The sequence below is a fragment of the Aptenodytes patagonicus genome, chromosome 5, assembly GCF_965638725.1.
Source record: "Aptenodytes patagonicus chromosome 5, bAptPat1.pri.cur, whole genome shotgun sequence".
NCBI classification, from domain to species: Eukaryota; Metazoa; Chordata; class Aves; order Sphenisciformes; family Spheniscidae; genus Aptenodytes; species Aptenodytes patagonicus.
In genome coordinates, this window is record NC_134953.1 from 44,963,511 (window position 1) to 44,979,828 (window position 16,318).

Below are 16,318 nucleotides of genomic sequence, written 5' to 3' on the forward strand. Positions count from 1 at the left end.
TTTCTTCGTATCAGAAGTGACAAAAACATGCACAAGTATTCCAGAAGATATCTCACGCTTTGAAAAAATCTCTGTTTTGAGTTGTTGTCGTGGTTTAATTTCAGTCGGCAACTAAGCACCACGCAGCCGCTCGCTCACTCCCCCCCACCCCCAGTGGGATGGGGGAGAGAATTGGAAGAGCACAAGTGAGAAAAACTCGTGGGTTGAGATAAAAACAGTTTAATAATTGAAATAAAATGATAATAATAATATGATAATAATAATAATAATACACAAAGCAAGTGATGCACAGTACAATTGCTCACTACCCGCCGACCAATGCCCAGCCAGGCCCCGAGCAGCGGCCCCCCCCAGCCAGCTTTCCCCAGTTTAGGTACTGAGCATGACGTCACATGGTATGGAATGTCCCTTTGGCCAGTTTGGCTGTGCCCCCTCCCAGCTTCTTGTGCACCTCCAGCCTTCTCAGTCGGTAGAACATGGGAAGCTGAAAAGTCCTTGGCTAGTGTAAGCATTACCTAGCAACAACTAAAACATCGGTGTGTTATCAACTTTGTTCTCATCCTAAATCCAAAACACTGTACCAGCTACTAGAAAAGAAATTAACTCTATCCCTGCCGAAACCAGGACAGTTGTACAGACAATACTGACCAAATTGTCAGCACAACATGCTACTAATCTCCAAACACTTTGGACTTTACACAGCAACATGAGCTTTATTTTTGTATTAAAGATGTGTCCAATAACCTAATAGGCTGCATGTGTGAGTCTAGTACTAATTATATATCAATAGAATTTGGCTTTAATGCTCGATACTGCACTGAACTGCTTCTGTTGATCTGTCAATATGTCTACAAGAACACTATATTTCCTCACAGCTCTGTGTGAGAAGTCAGCACCTTATAGACTTTTACTGTCTCTTTATCTTCCTTTCAATCTTCTTTCCTTCACATCTTCTGTGTGGTGGCCAGAGAAGTCTATATAATAAATAATAAAACTTTTTTTTTTAAGGTATCTCATTAAAGGCCAACACCACGACTGCACTGCTGCTGTTGCTCTGAGAATTGTCTGGAAAAACTTATTACAAATATTAAAAAGGACAGACTGACAGGAAAAGAAAGACAGAATTTAGAGAATAGCAACAAAAAACTGCAAAAATAGCTAACACCCTGTTTTTAAAGGAAAAGAGCCTGCAAAAAAAAAAGGGATGGAGATGAATTAACCCATTTCAGAAAGATGTGGTATTAAGCAGGAAGACCTGTGTGGTTGTCACTCCCATGACCCACCCTTGGCAAAAGGGCCGGATACCAACAACTGGTAAGATAAGAGTGTGAGTGACAACAGTGTTTGGATGGAAAATACAGAGCTGTCTTGAGAGGGTCTTGCTACAAAACTGATCACATTGAAGAGGAAGTGGAATCTGTGTGAGTGTGTGTGGGGAATTGAATTTTTTGGGTATTAGTTACAGAAGGGTATTGGGAACTGTGTAGTGTTCATTAACATTTTGTAAGTGTGTAGAATTGTTGTTTATCTGTTGTATTGCTGATAGTGATCATGGTTGCATAGTTCCTGGTTACTGGTTAATGGTATGTCATTACTAAATCAATAAACCACTTTAATCCTGATTTAGTGTAAACTACATTAATTGAGTGACTTTTCCCTGCAAGAATATGAAAGTCTTAATATTGACCGAAATTATTACATAGTTGGCATAAGAAATTATTTGATAAGGTCATTCACATGAAAAAGCATTTTTTGTTCTGGAGCGACTAACAGAAAACAAGGGATGAGGGCTGCCAGTCCTGTATCATCACTGTCAGAGGTCTTGTAGTCTGGCTCCTTTTATTACTCAAGAGACAAAATACTATCAAGTCTCCCTGAGCCACCCCTGTGAAGTCTTCAGCTGCAATAATTCCCGCATACCTAGTCCCATGGGAAAAAGGGGAAGCTACTTCTGTAAGGCTTTGTTAATACAGCTTACACACATGGGAAATTTTATTTAGTTTAATTATATGTATTCTAAGAAAATTAGAAAGTATTATTTAAAAAATCTTCCTCTTCAACACACCAGCTGTGTGTGCATGTCCAGTCAGGCCTGCTCAGCACTTAATGTATGGACATTTCAAAAATAATTCTGTGGTACCATCAACTCTTCTACTGATGATACTGCTCAGCTGATACTGCTGAGACAAAGACCAGGTTGTTATTCCTGTGTTTCATGCATCATAAACAGAATTATTCCCTTTGTTTGAACTGCAGAAGATTTTATGTGACATTAAGGCATCAAGCCTTGTGAAAATGAGGACACTCATTCTTGAAGGGGTGGGGAAGAAGGAAGTGAACCACTTGCTAGAAAGAAAAAGCTCATTTTCAGGTTGCTTTTAGCACACCATGACATAGATCATCATACTTGTAAACAAAGTGCAGTCAATATACTGCCAACAGCTAGCAATAGGTATTACTTTTCGGAGTGATTAATCAAACTTTAAATCGAGAATTGAAAATGGAAAGCATGGTGGGTCCCTCACCTTTACAAACTGGTGCCTTATTCTGTACTGAAACCTGTACAAGAGTGGCACTGACAAAACGAGTGTTAGTATCAAAAGAAAGGCACAGAGTACTTCTTTACACTGTCATTTGGCACAGATTATTGTTATACTAGGTCTGCCAAAAATTGCTAAAATGTTTTTGGGAGATCTCAAACCAAAGTTCTACAAGCTAGAGGACAACATTAGTTTTTATTATCTAGAAGATTTGTAATTTCAGGATTTAAAATCTAGCAATAACATTGTGACAGATCTCAAAGTCAACAGGAGTTTTATGACAGATTTGTCTAAATCTTGATCATAGACTCACAGAATTCAGTGCTTTTCAGTCAAAAATCTTTATTAGAATATAACCTGGAATAATAAATTTTACATAAACTCAAGATTTTTGCCACTGGGCAATACAACAGAAAATAAAAAAAGACCTATGCACTGCTCTGCAGCAGAGAGAATGCAAAAATGCACTCAACTGTCAGTGGAGACTTAGGAAAAGCAACTCTCCCCTTGCTGCTCTGGCTTCCAGATTGAATTGCAGTTGAGTTCTTGCTTCCAGATTTAATTTCCATCACTCAGCACCCTTCTGAGTGTTTATGAATGATACCCATTCCTTGCTGGGCATTGGGAACTCCTTCCCATTGCCCCTAAGGCCTGGATGACAACTGATGGCAATTTTATACCCTCTCTGCTGCAATTTTTCATGCTCAGTTGCTCTTCCACCTAATCCAGTCGTCCTACTTAACAGAACATAACAAAAAACTAATAACAAAAAAGCTAAATATACAGCCCACCAAAAATTATCATGTTTGTTAGAGTTAAGCAAAGAAAAATATGTAAATAAACCAGATTTGTTTCATACTGTCATTCCTTTCCACCTGCCCTTAACAAATACACAGCTCTGGGGCCAACATCCATGGACCAGAGGACCCCAGGCCAGAAGAACCATACGAGAGATTCTTTCTTAAAGGAGTTTATAGCACAATGAAGATGTAGTTCCCTGAAGAAGAATTTCCTTTCTCAGGCAGCTGAAAATCTTAATATGTAGTAATCTGAAAGGTTAAGGATTAATTAGACCTGGGGACAAACATTAACTGGAAGATTTGAAGGGGTTTGTTCTTTGGGATTTTACTTTTTGAGGTGCTCCATCAAGCCAAAACATGAATACACAACCTTCAGCTTTTAGATGAAGTGAATTTACCCATTCAGTGTTTCTTAAAACATGTATTTTTGTCCTTGGGGGAAAAAAATTGAAAGAGCAGAAACAGATTTCCAACACTCAGAAAAAAAATACATATATTTAAAACATCTCCCTAGGTGATGAAAGGATATTTTTCCCTGCAAGACTTCAAGAAGGATAAAAATGTAAACACCTACAGGTAGTCAGGAGAACCATGACTGACAATGTTATTATTTTTGTTTACCTCATGCGTAGGAGCTCAATTTCTGAATGAAAACTCTAGTGTGGTCTATACCCAAAAACATCCCTTAATCTATCACCTTATTTTTATTTTTTTTTTTTTAATCACAAAAGAAAAACTTTTGCCTCTTCCATTTTCTAAAAAGGCCTTGCCATTTTGAAAGGCGTCATACATAGAGGAACCATCTTACATACCACCCTGTGTAATCCGCATGCATTTCCTATGTTGGAAAAATCTGCCTCCTGGACTTCTGGAAGAAGATCATGGCTCTGCTGTGCCAACTGCATGGGCAAGGATCCACTGAGCTCCAGCTTCCTAAAAAGTCTAGAACTACTGTATTTGCTTAGAGAGGATGTAGTCAATAAATGTGTCCCAATAAGTGAGAGAGGAGAAATCCTGATTCTACTAACGGTGAGATATGTAACTGTTGAGCTCTCAGAGCATCATTAGGTAATTCATAACTCCTTTTCCCAAAGCATTAACATGATCTACATTAAGACTGCCATTTTCTTGCACCAGATTTTTTTAAATCGAACGTCTCTGCAACAACTGCTTCCCTAATCCTACAAGGGGTAGAAGATGGATAAAATTAGCACTTGTAAACACTGACATAGGGAAGAGGAATTTGGAATCAGATGTATATCAGTCAGAAATGGAGATACCTCATTCCTTGTTTGTTGCATTTTTACAAGATTAATTGTAGCTACACTACAATTTTGAGCTAATATTGAGAAGAGAGAGACTCTGTCATGATGACTGAAAAATAAACCTATTCAGTAAATCTCAGACTACTTAGGATAAAGCTACAGTATTGAATACTGTGTTGTACAGAAATACTGAGCTGGATTTATTAGTTATTTCAGGTAACAGAAGCAGCTTATGCATCGAGCATGGAGTTCAGATTACTAATATGCATGTTCTTCTCCATGGGTCTGTTAAACTTCCATAAGCACTGATTATGTATTAAAATAGTAAAAATAGCAAATTAGTTCACACTGAAATCCAAGCTCTGAGATAGTGCTTGCAAAACCCAGGGGGTAGGCTGTAGTATGGATATGTCCTTATATGCATAAAACATCTTAATATTTTCTTGGGAAGGTAGTTTTCCTCATTCAGAATCCTGCTGGTTAACTATTAAACCTTATTGGCTTCATCTCTGTATTTCATAAAGAATTTTCATATGGACATAAAATATTTGAGATTATAAGATATTTATTTCCCCATATTGCAGTATTTTTGTCTGTGACAGAACTAACCTGATTTATACTGGGCTATGAAAAAAGTCTGTTGAGATAACCATAAAAATCATAGGATTAGGATGCTCATCCATTATCATACTGGAACTTACTGTAATGTGGTGAAGAATACAATTAATTCAAAAACCTTTGACTGCTTCCCATGCACTAGAGGCTTGAGTCTATTAAATCTACATAAGTATTGGTCATTTATTAGGAATGAATTTCATAATTGTACAAAGCCATTTTTTATATAAATAGCAGAAAGCACCAGACCAGATTAATGACTAAGGAATTGCCTGCCAAATTTCTTATTTAATTAAAACTTCATCTTTTTCACTCTAAAAATGAGAAGAAAACTTATCAGAAACTACTCAAAAGCTGTTTTCATGTTGTGCAAAAATAGTTGGGCTTTACTAATTTGAAACAATAATAAAGTTTTTCTGCTTTACATGTGAACTATTTTAAAAAGTAGATTATCTTGTGCAATAGAATTTAAGACTCAAATTCCATCACAGAAAAAATATCCATTTACTGATAAATAGAAGGCCTATAAATTATTATTACATTACATTAAAAGAAGTCATTATTTTGCACTTACTAGTTTAGGCCCCAGCCAGGCCAGGGTTTCAGTATTCCAGCAGCTATGCATAGACATCTGAAAACGCAACACTACACTAAGAGTATTAGGATCTAAATACATGCAAAATTGTAGAGGTAGGATTATCCCCATGCTAGAGAGACCTATTGCACATGTAGGGTCATTTAATGCAGACACATTTAAAACTGTATCTGCCTCCCAGTCTGACACATTGATCAGAAGATCATCTGGGAATTACGCACACAGAGTGACAAAGAACCCTGATTTTGGACAATACAGATTTCAGAGCAGTCACCCCAAAATTATGAAGGTCTTCTGGTTTCTTAACATTTTTCCCAGGTCAACAGAGTGGAACTAAGGAACTTTAAAAAGGAAACAGAACTCTGAAAGTCTGAATTAAAGACAGGTGTTTATTTTTGGGAGAAAAAAAAAAATGTAGTTCCTTGCTCACCTCTAGTTAAGCCTTATCCTGTTTGAAGGAGCTGAAGGATCAATCTCTCCTCAATAGGAAAAGGTCTTTTTTAACAGGTCTGGAAAGGACTCCAGTATGTCATGCAGACTAGCCCTTTCCCAAAAGAGTTCCAGACAGAGCCTCCCTCAGGTGTAGGCAGCTGTTCTGGCCTGAACAATGCTCCATCTGCTACACCATGAGGCATAAGGATGTACAAGAGAACAGCAAGAAGTGACACCTCCTTCAGCAACAGGAGAAGCAGAATCTTCTAATTGCTTCTTCAGTTCCTTTGCCAGTGTACGGTCAAAATTGTATGTACAGTGTTAAAACTTAAAATTCTTTTTTCCAATTCTTCTAATGAACCCCTGACACAGCTGTGGTGATCTCAAGCAATCTACCCCCAAGAACATGGGTAATAAGGAGTGTTCTTCATTCTTTGAAGTTCAGCATACTTTGACAAAGAAAGTAAATTGTCAATAAAATTTCCTAATGGCAGGAACTCCTCTTCAAGACAGCTACAAAACTGAGACAATTTCACAAGCGCAGAATAGAAAGAGCAGTTATTCTCACATTTAACCTGATTCCTTTTGGTTTTTGCCCTACTTATGCAGGTTCAGCTGGACTACAGAAGTGCTTCCACAAATGATAGCTTGTTTTTTGTCCTGGTGGATCAGTACAAGGACGTTTCTCAGTTCTAAGGGGAGCGTCACCCAAGGGGAGTCAACACATAGCTCGGGCATTTGAAGATCATGTCAATCTCTTAATTTTAAATCTCTTTCCTCAGCTACCTGTGAGGCTTACCTCAACTTGCCTAAGGACCTGTGAATACACTTTGTTTCTCAGTAAGCCATAATACTAGAAGAGCTATAGCTTTAAAACAGTGTTTCAGTAAAATTAACCTAGTTGGCATGCATGACTTAACTCACGTTATTACAGGATAAAATTCTCCTTTGTCTCAATGAGCTACTCAGGTGACAGGTCTTACCTTTCTCAAGAGCAGATCCAGACTTACAACCACTCTGAGACTTTCCAGGGTACAAGCTACCTCTATCTCCAATTATGACAATGGAACAGGCTCAGTGGAGCTTAACACTGAATGAATTCTTTTTTCAGAGGCAGTATACAGTGAGCTGTTTAAAATGATTAACAGACATTTTCTACAAACTGGATTATTTTTATTATTTCACCTACAAAGGTACAAGACAAGTTGAGGAAATGTATTTTAAAAAAAAAAAAAAAAAAGAAAAGAAAAGTTTTCTGTATATTTCTCTTAAACCTTTATCTTTCCTGACAAGGTTTATTAAGCTGCAGTTAGCCTGGTAACCTCAATCTCTGGGTTGGGAGGGACAGCCTGCTCTGTTGAAGCACGTTCCTTGTCTCAAAGTCAGTGGCACTCTTGACATCTCAATCAACTACTGATCCTCTACCTCCACTCACTGCCAAGCCTTGACTAGTATCTTTAAGGCTCTCTTATGCCCTTTGATCATCAAATCCCAGATCTGTAGTTTGATTCATTATAAATGTTTCCAACCTATCAGGTCTTGAGCCAGAAGCATTTCTAATGACTTTTTGATGTTCATTCCATCAGGGAATTTATCTCTGCCACCTGTATTGCCTTCTTACATCTCTTTTGATTTAATTTCGGGCATTCTGATATATCATTCTGATATATCAGGGAACATCATACAGGTAAACTGAGAGACTTAATTGCATAAAACAGTCATAACTCCCCTGTTCCTAACAGCTATACTTGATATTGTGATTATGCTGTTTCATTAGAGATATGCACCCTTTGCTCCTCCACCTTTGTCCCCCATTTTCAGAAAATCATACAATCACTGAGGTTGGAAGGGACCTCAGAAAATCTCTCGTGCAGTTCAGACCAGGTTGCTCAGGGCTTGGTCCAGTCAGGACTTGAAAACCTCCAAGGGTGGAGACAGCACAGCCTTTCTGAGCAATCTGTTCCACTGTTTGCCTGTCCTATTTTCATGCACCATTCCTCTGAAAAAAAACCCAAAGCTGCTGTTTGCAGGATGCACAGAAATGGTAACAAACCAGCAGTGGAACAATTTCAGGGCAAAAGTAATCACACACATAAATCTCACATATTTATATATGAAAATACACAGGGAAGCTGTTGAGGATGACTACAGATGGAAACAGTCTCTGCTTCAATGCCTTGCTTTCCTGCCCTTCCCAAAGATTTACCTTTTTAAAAATAATACACTCTAGGGATGAATCAGCAGTCCCTATTTTTAAGTAGAATAGGCCACAGGAAGTGGCCTGAGATGGGAGGGGGTCACAATGCAACAGATGGGAATTGGAACATTCTCTAGAGAAATGTGTGCATGTCTGCACATCTACACATGCTCATCTTGTCATCTGCTCTTGAAATATGCTGTACATAATGACATACACACCCTCTGATCTACATAAATTCAAGGCAAGTCTTTTGTGGAACCCACCCCAACTATTTTAAAATACATTATCTGGTACTTTTCAAAAATTCTGTGGCCAAGACAACCTCTAATTACTGCCTCCTGTTATCTTCACCATTTGCATTTTGCCTGTCATTACTCCTCTATGCAGTATACTTTAAGAACAAGCATTATTAATGGAGAGTGGCTGAGTAAGCTTCCTATGCCTGTTTGTTTGCTCATTTATACATTGGATAATGAATCAGCACCAATTCAACATGTAGTTGCATTAATTTCACGCAAGACACAACAAAACATGCATGCTGTACAAGAGATATTTAATTATACAGCATCTCTGTGTTAGTGAAGTCTTCAGTGATATGATGCTGATATTTAATTCAGTAGCTTTTCTATCCATGATAAGCTCCATGTATTACTATATATTTGTCATAAATATTACAGTAATTAGTATCACAGATACAGAAGCATTAATGCAATAACATTTTTTATTATCACTGAAATATTTTTAAAGAAAGAAGTTCATAACTAAATAATGAGTTAACATCACTTGGTAATCAGTCTTAGAAGAATTTCACTATTAATACCTATACAAATTTTAAATCTGTCTCCTTAATGCTTTAAAAGTACACAATCCTTTAAGTCATATATTGTTGCAGTGGGAAAAAATGAACTGGAGGGAACTTGAAAAGGAAGCTTGAAGCATCTTTGTATGTACAGGTATTTTAAATTATTTTATATATATTAAATAGAATAGTATAATATAATATATATATCTGGATCCTTTCCAGTGACAGACACTGTGCTTTAAGGTGTTTTATATTTTCCAGGTTGTTTTTATGAGTATGAGTGATAAAATCTGTTCCTGTCAAGAATGATTTAACATCCAGAGATGAGTTGAACTCCATTTGAAATAGGGAAGTCACCCTCATCTCTTTAGGTTTGTGGCGGAATTTTGGTAATACAGGCTCTCATCAGCAAAGCAGTACATGATTTATTGTATGTAGAGTACAAGTAAGTACCACACTGTTTTCCAGGTTAGAATATACACTATATTAGCACTGTAAGATTAATAGAGATGGATTGGTTTTTGAAAACAAGGTATACAAGGAATAACTGCTTGCTGTAAATTTCACATTAACTATATATTTTCCTTTCTAATAAATATTTCTATAAACAATTGCAGTCTTGAAAAGTGCAAAACTGAACCTGAAATGTGATTCAAGAACTGTTTTGACTTGTCTACTAAGCATGTCAATAGTTATGTTAAATCATATCATACTGAGAAATTCGATAGAATTTGGACTACATGATCTGAAACAGCATAATTAATTGATAACAATTGATGTATGCCTTGTGTAGGGCAGCCCTAAGCAATCTCATTCCCTTGCATCCCTAATATTTTCAAAAGCAAAAAGATATATAAACCTTCACTGAAAACATAAGCAAAAATATGTGCATGTGTGTATTTTTATATACCAGACAAAACAACTTTGTTCATCACACAAAAGTTTTTTTTCATAAGAATATAGGTTTATTTTCTCCAACCAAAAAGAAATCTTTGTTCAGGCTCACAGTTCAAAGGCCACCTACATTCAGAAGAGCACATAAGCTTGTGCCTAGGTTCATTCACTTTAGGTAAACTTTAAAAAAAGGCTGGAAAGATCTCCTGAACTATAACCTTCATGGTTTTGCACATTTCTTTCTCTCCCTTTCTTTAGCAAATTCACTCTTGTGTCACACTCTCCTACTTTCTCATTTTTTTATTGATAATTGTTAAGTATTTTATGGACTGAGACATAATAGGACAAAAGGGCTCGTGCTGAGCAGTTAAGAGCATACTGAAGTTATCAGAGAAAGTTCCTAATAGAGAGATTTTAACTGCTGAATCATTTCCCAAGGGAAGTAACAGAAGTCTGGTATTAAAGCTATTGGAAACTAGCCATGGCAAAGTTCTGGCACAAATAATTTAAGGAAGACTCCTGCACTGGCTCCCAAGGGATCACTGGCTTTTATATTAAATAACTACGCTTTGTGGATGGATAGGACAAAATTTACTAGCATTAACTATCATTTGGATAGGGATGAGAATTTAACCATACTGTGGCATTATGTTGAAAAGATGAAAAATTATATTAATGATCATAACAATGTTTTCTGACATTTTGGAGCTTCAAAGTTAGCATTGCATTACAGTGAACAACATACCTGACATATCTTTTCAGTCTTTTTGCAAATTCTCTGTATACACATTTTATATACACATATACTTCGTACTGTACACAGACATGCATCATATATACACATATAAAATGTCAGTTTGCCATGCAGCCAGAACCTACTGAAGCTGATGGGGACTTACTGTAATGGAATTCTACATCCTGAAATATTCCTTTTAAACCTCTTTGTTGAGCCAAATGATTTGCAAAAATCTCTCAGGGTTGGTGCTTTTAACTATACCATATAATATATATAAGTATGATGTTTTGGCTTGTGCCAGAAAAGAAGAAAGGACAAACCCCTTTTATTCCATTTGTTAAAAAAAACCAAAAAACTCTGGCTGGCTAGAGTTTACACTAGAACTATGAGGGAAAACTTGTTATATCATTTTGATTTCTGCATTGTTAAGAAGTTATTAACCATTATCTCAGTTTTCTGTCTCTCTCTTCTGTGCAGTGGATTAAACTTGGTAAACCTTGTTTAAAATGTTAATTCAAATTTTTTTAAGACAGGAAAGAAAAGAGGCAGCTTGCATTTATGTTTTCACAAGTAGGTAACACTTTTCACGGAAACAAGAAGAGAAGAGAAAGAATATTTAATCCTAATGACATCCAGGGTGCAGTAATATTTTCCTGGATTGTGGTACCTAACAGAGACAGATAATGTTATTTTACCTTCTAATGGAAAACTGCAGAAAGATAAAAGGCAATTGGAAAAAAAAATTCTTTTCAGGAAATTATGAATTTAACTCTATTTAAAATATAGATAATTCTCTTAGTAACTCCTTAAGAGGAATGATTATGTTTTCTGCTGTACTGACAATGAAAGGTAATCCTAGGAGATTATATTTTAGCAAAACATTAATCACATAGTTCAATATCTTAAACTGTATGGTAAACACAGAGGATGAGCCAAACAACCCAAATCTGTCACTGTTTAGTTGTCTTGGAAAGCTGATGTTTTTTTTTCCCCAGGAGAGATTAATGGGGTTTTCTTCAGATGTTTATTGTGAAACCATATCTGAGATCAATAGCAAGCATACAAATTTAAGGGTATTTCAATAGATTTTCCCCAATTCAAGTGTGATAAGCTGAATCTGCATCAAATAGGCTTTAACAAAGCAAGCATAGCACATTATTAACCGATAAAAAGGAATGGGGATATATTTACACCTTTTGTTATAATTAGGGTCTACTTGACCTATCCTAAGTGTTGATAAGTGGATGAAGACCATAAAATGTCACAGCTACAGGAATGAATCTTAATAGAAAAAAATACAAAAAAGGAGACAAGCTGAATGAGATGAAATGAAAAGGTGTGTTATATGCCTCAATGATTGTACTGAGATGATTTGTGCTAAAATATAACAGGATGAAATAAGAAATTAATGGAATGATTTAATATGTCTGATAGGAGGCCCAACTGATGCACAGAAAAAAAAACAGGTGCACCACTATACCTATTTTCTCAATCTGTGCAATTGCAAGGCTACAATCTTCTTGGGATCATGGAGATGTGGTGGTATGGCTCCCATGGCCGGAGTTTTGCAATGGAGGTATACAGGCTCTTTAGGAAGTACAGGATGGGAAAAGGAGGAGAGGGAGTTACCCTTTATGTGAGAGAACAGCTGGAGTGCATGGAGCTCTGCCTGGGGATGGATGAGGAACCAACTGAGAGCTTATGGGTTAGTACTAAAAAGAGGACAGGTAAAGGGGACGTTACAGTCAGTGTCTGCTACAGGCTGCCTGACCAGGAAGAAGAAAGGGCCTCTACAGATAGATAGGAGCAGCCTCATGTTAGCAGACCCTGGTCTTCATGGGGGACTTCAACGACCCCAATAACTGCAGGAGGGACAATACAACAGGACATAAACAATCCAGGAAGTTCCTGGAGTGCATCAAAGACAACTTCCTCACCCAAGTGATAGAGGAGACAAGGAAACATGCTCTGTGGGACCTCATACTCACCAACGAGGGCCTTGTTGGGCATGTGAAAGTCCAAGGCAGCCTTGGCTGCAGTTCCCATGAGATGGTGGAGTTCAGGATCCTGAGGAAAGGGGGGAGGGTAAAAAGATCACAGCTCTGGACTTCAGGAGAGAAGATTTTAGTATCTTCAAAGGTCTGCTTGGAAGTTTCCTGTGGGGTCCTAGAGGGAAGAGGAGCCTAAGAAAGCTGGTTATTATTGAAGGATCACCTAGTTCAAGCTCAAGTGCTGTCCATCCCACCAAGTGGGAAGTGAGCAAAAATGCCAGGACTGTGCATGGATGAACAAGGAACTCCTGGCCAAACTCAAAGACAAAAAGGAAGTATATAGAGGGTGGAAGCAAGGACAGGTAACCTGGGAGGAATATAGAGACATTGTCTGATTATCCAGGGACAAAGTTAGGAAAGCCAAAGCCCAAATGGAATTGAATCTGGTCAGGGATGTCAAAGACAACAAGAGAGGCTTCCATAAGTACATAGCTGACAAAAGGCCGACTAGGGAAAATGTGGGCCCATTGCTCAACAAGATGGAGACCTGCTTACACAGGGCATGGAAAAGGCTGAGGTACTGAATGCCGCCTTTGTCTCAGTCTTTACTAGTGAGACCAGCCTTCAGGAATCCCAGGTCCCAGAGTGGGGGGAAAGTCTGGAGCAAGGAAGACGTACCTTTGGTGGAAGAGGATCAAGTCAAGGAGTACTTAAGTAAACTGGACGTGCATAAGTCCACAGACCCTGATGAGATGCATCCATGGGTGATGACTGAGATGGCAGATGTCATTGCAAGGCCACTGTCACTGACCTTTGAACAATCATGGCAACTGGGAGAGGTGCCTGATGACTGAAGGAAAGCAAATGCCACTCCTATAAGGAAGACTAGGGGAATTACAAGCCAGTCAGCCTCACCTCACTCCCTGGGAAGATGATGGATCTTGTTCTAAATCCTTCCAGAGTGACAGGCAAATGTAAACTGAAGAATAACTAAGGTAAAAGGAGCAAGAAGCTTCCCTACAGGTTGTAGAGCCATTGTGTAAAATGTTAAGAATGCTTATATATGGGTGAAGATGCTTCCTTGCTTTGATTGCTTTGCCCATACTGCTAATTTCTTGGCAAGTGAATGACATGGTGTTGGCTAATGCTGGAACCTATCTTGCAAATTCCTATGCAGTTCCAGCCCTCTTTGAAACAGAAAAACTCTGCCTTCAGTCAATTGCCTATTTGTCCATTTTATATTTGACTAGTGGCTGTAATAGAAGCAGCAATGTCTTCAATAGTTCTAAACATACCAGTTTCATCCACAGAAAAGGAGCAGCTCCTGCCTTGCACAACCAACATGTGGATTTTGCCCCATCTTGAGAAGGGTATTGTCTTCCATTTTCTGGCCATATCCAAGAGCAGAAAGAGAGTGAGCCCAGGATCTGGGGGAAGGATGAGAAGCAGTTCACTACAGTCCTATAGATGTGGGCTGTAGACTACAAAAGTAATATAGAAGATGGCAGCAAATGTGTGTTGAGAATAAAGGCAAAAACACTGTAGCAGTAGATCTGGAAGTGCCATCATTAACTTACATGTACAATACAAGGAGTAGAGACAGTTAAAAGTAAGAAACCATAAGTCTTAAAATACACTTTAAAAATCTCATTATGTTTGGCATCTAATAATTTTTCAACATTTTAGCTGGAATTAGTGCTTTACCTACCCCAACCTCTCTGCGGGTTGTCTGTATCCATGTCTCCATAGTCCTACTCTCCTGCAGCTGAAATGCAACAACCAGGGGCTTTTCAAAACCTTTCACTAAATGTATAAATGTTGTTGTTATTAAGTTTTTAAAGGGAAAACTATTTTCAAGATGTAAATTTTTGAGCTGTAGAGACTTTCTTTGCAGCATAAAAAAGGTAGATAAAGATGAAGTATAAGCAAAACACAAAAATGGAAGAATAAATCTTTGATGTCTTTAATGCTATCCTCCTCCAAACAGTTAATGATGGTCCAGTACCAGAAACAAAATACTAGAGAAATCTCAAGATATTAGATATGCAATGCAAACAGACTAGTCTGACCTTTTTATAAATCACAAGAAATAAGACACTAGTGGCCTAAATTAGCTACAGCTACTCAGAGCATTGGCTAATTCCAGTCAGCCATGGGTGAACCTTAATTTACAGCATATCTAAATATGACTGACAAATTCTTGGAAAACCCTAATGTTTCAGTTCTTCAGTTTTCTTTTTGGAAAACCAAACTTTAAAGTTCATACAGAAGATGACAGCTTACAAAAATCCAAAGTTTAAAATTAAGCATTTTTTTATTTCTAATTCTTCACAATTAATTGATGTTTTCAAGTTCTGTATAATTTATAAAAACAGCAATCAGAAGCAGCTGAAATGCAGTTTTGTGATTAGGAAAACAATGAAATATTGACAGTTCTGCACATTTATTTATGGCTTTGTTTGTAACAGTCAGACACACCCAAAAATATATACCAAAATTAAATACTGGGTTTTTTAAGAGAAAAAAAGGGAATGAAGTGCCATACTGTAGGTAAATGTTAAAAATGGCAGTCTGTTTCCATTCAACTTTAAGTTCAACTCCCGTTTGAAACAGAATATAGATATCATTTTAATTTTTTGAATGTAGAAAAAATATATCTCCTTTCCATTTGAGTAAGGATTTTTGGTAAAACACAAGAGAACACAGTGAGAACTGGGTACTTTCTTTAGACACTTTTAAAAATGCTGCTGTCCACTTCTTTCATGACCTATACAATCTTCTTTTGTCTGAGTGTAGAACAAATACAAACAGTTCTGATGAAATCTTTTTATGTAAAGAAAACAAAAGTCAAAGTAAATAACAGATTTCTCTCAGAAATAACAATGCTGTCAAATTCTGCCACAATTGGTTAAAACACAGCTGAAGTTCACAGCTGACTAACAATCAGTATGGTTTGATAGATATAGTTTATATAGGCTTTGATGCATCAAGATGAGGCCAAGAAGCATGATAATCTGTGAAGTCTGACCTCACCTAGAGCAAATAGTCCATACCTTCAGGTGTGATGTCTGGCTCCACCGGAATCTATACTGGTTTTCTTTGGGAACAGAAAACCCAAATCTCCATATTTCATTGTGGCCTCAGATATAGTTCAACTCTTATCAACAAATTACCCTCATAGTTAATGTTCTCTTTTCTCTTCCTGTTGTTACTATGTCAGGCTCTGGTTTAATTTTGGGTAGCAAAAATAAGCAATCTGAGGTCAACAGCAGACCTTAGGTATAGATAAGCAGGAAATCACTGAAAAATATGTGGGTATGACTATTAGATAGAAACTCTTCATGTTTTAGTACTTGAATACTTTTCTAAAGGATTTCAGAGAGGACATGAAAGACTGAAGAGGCCTAGAAATGCAACAGATGCATTATCCACTAGAAGTAGACTCTCT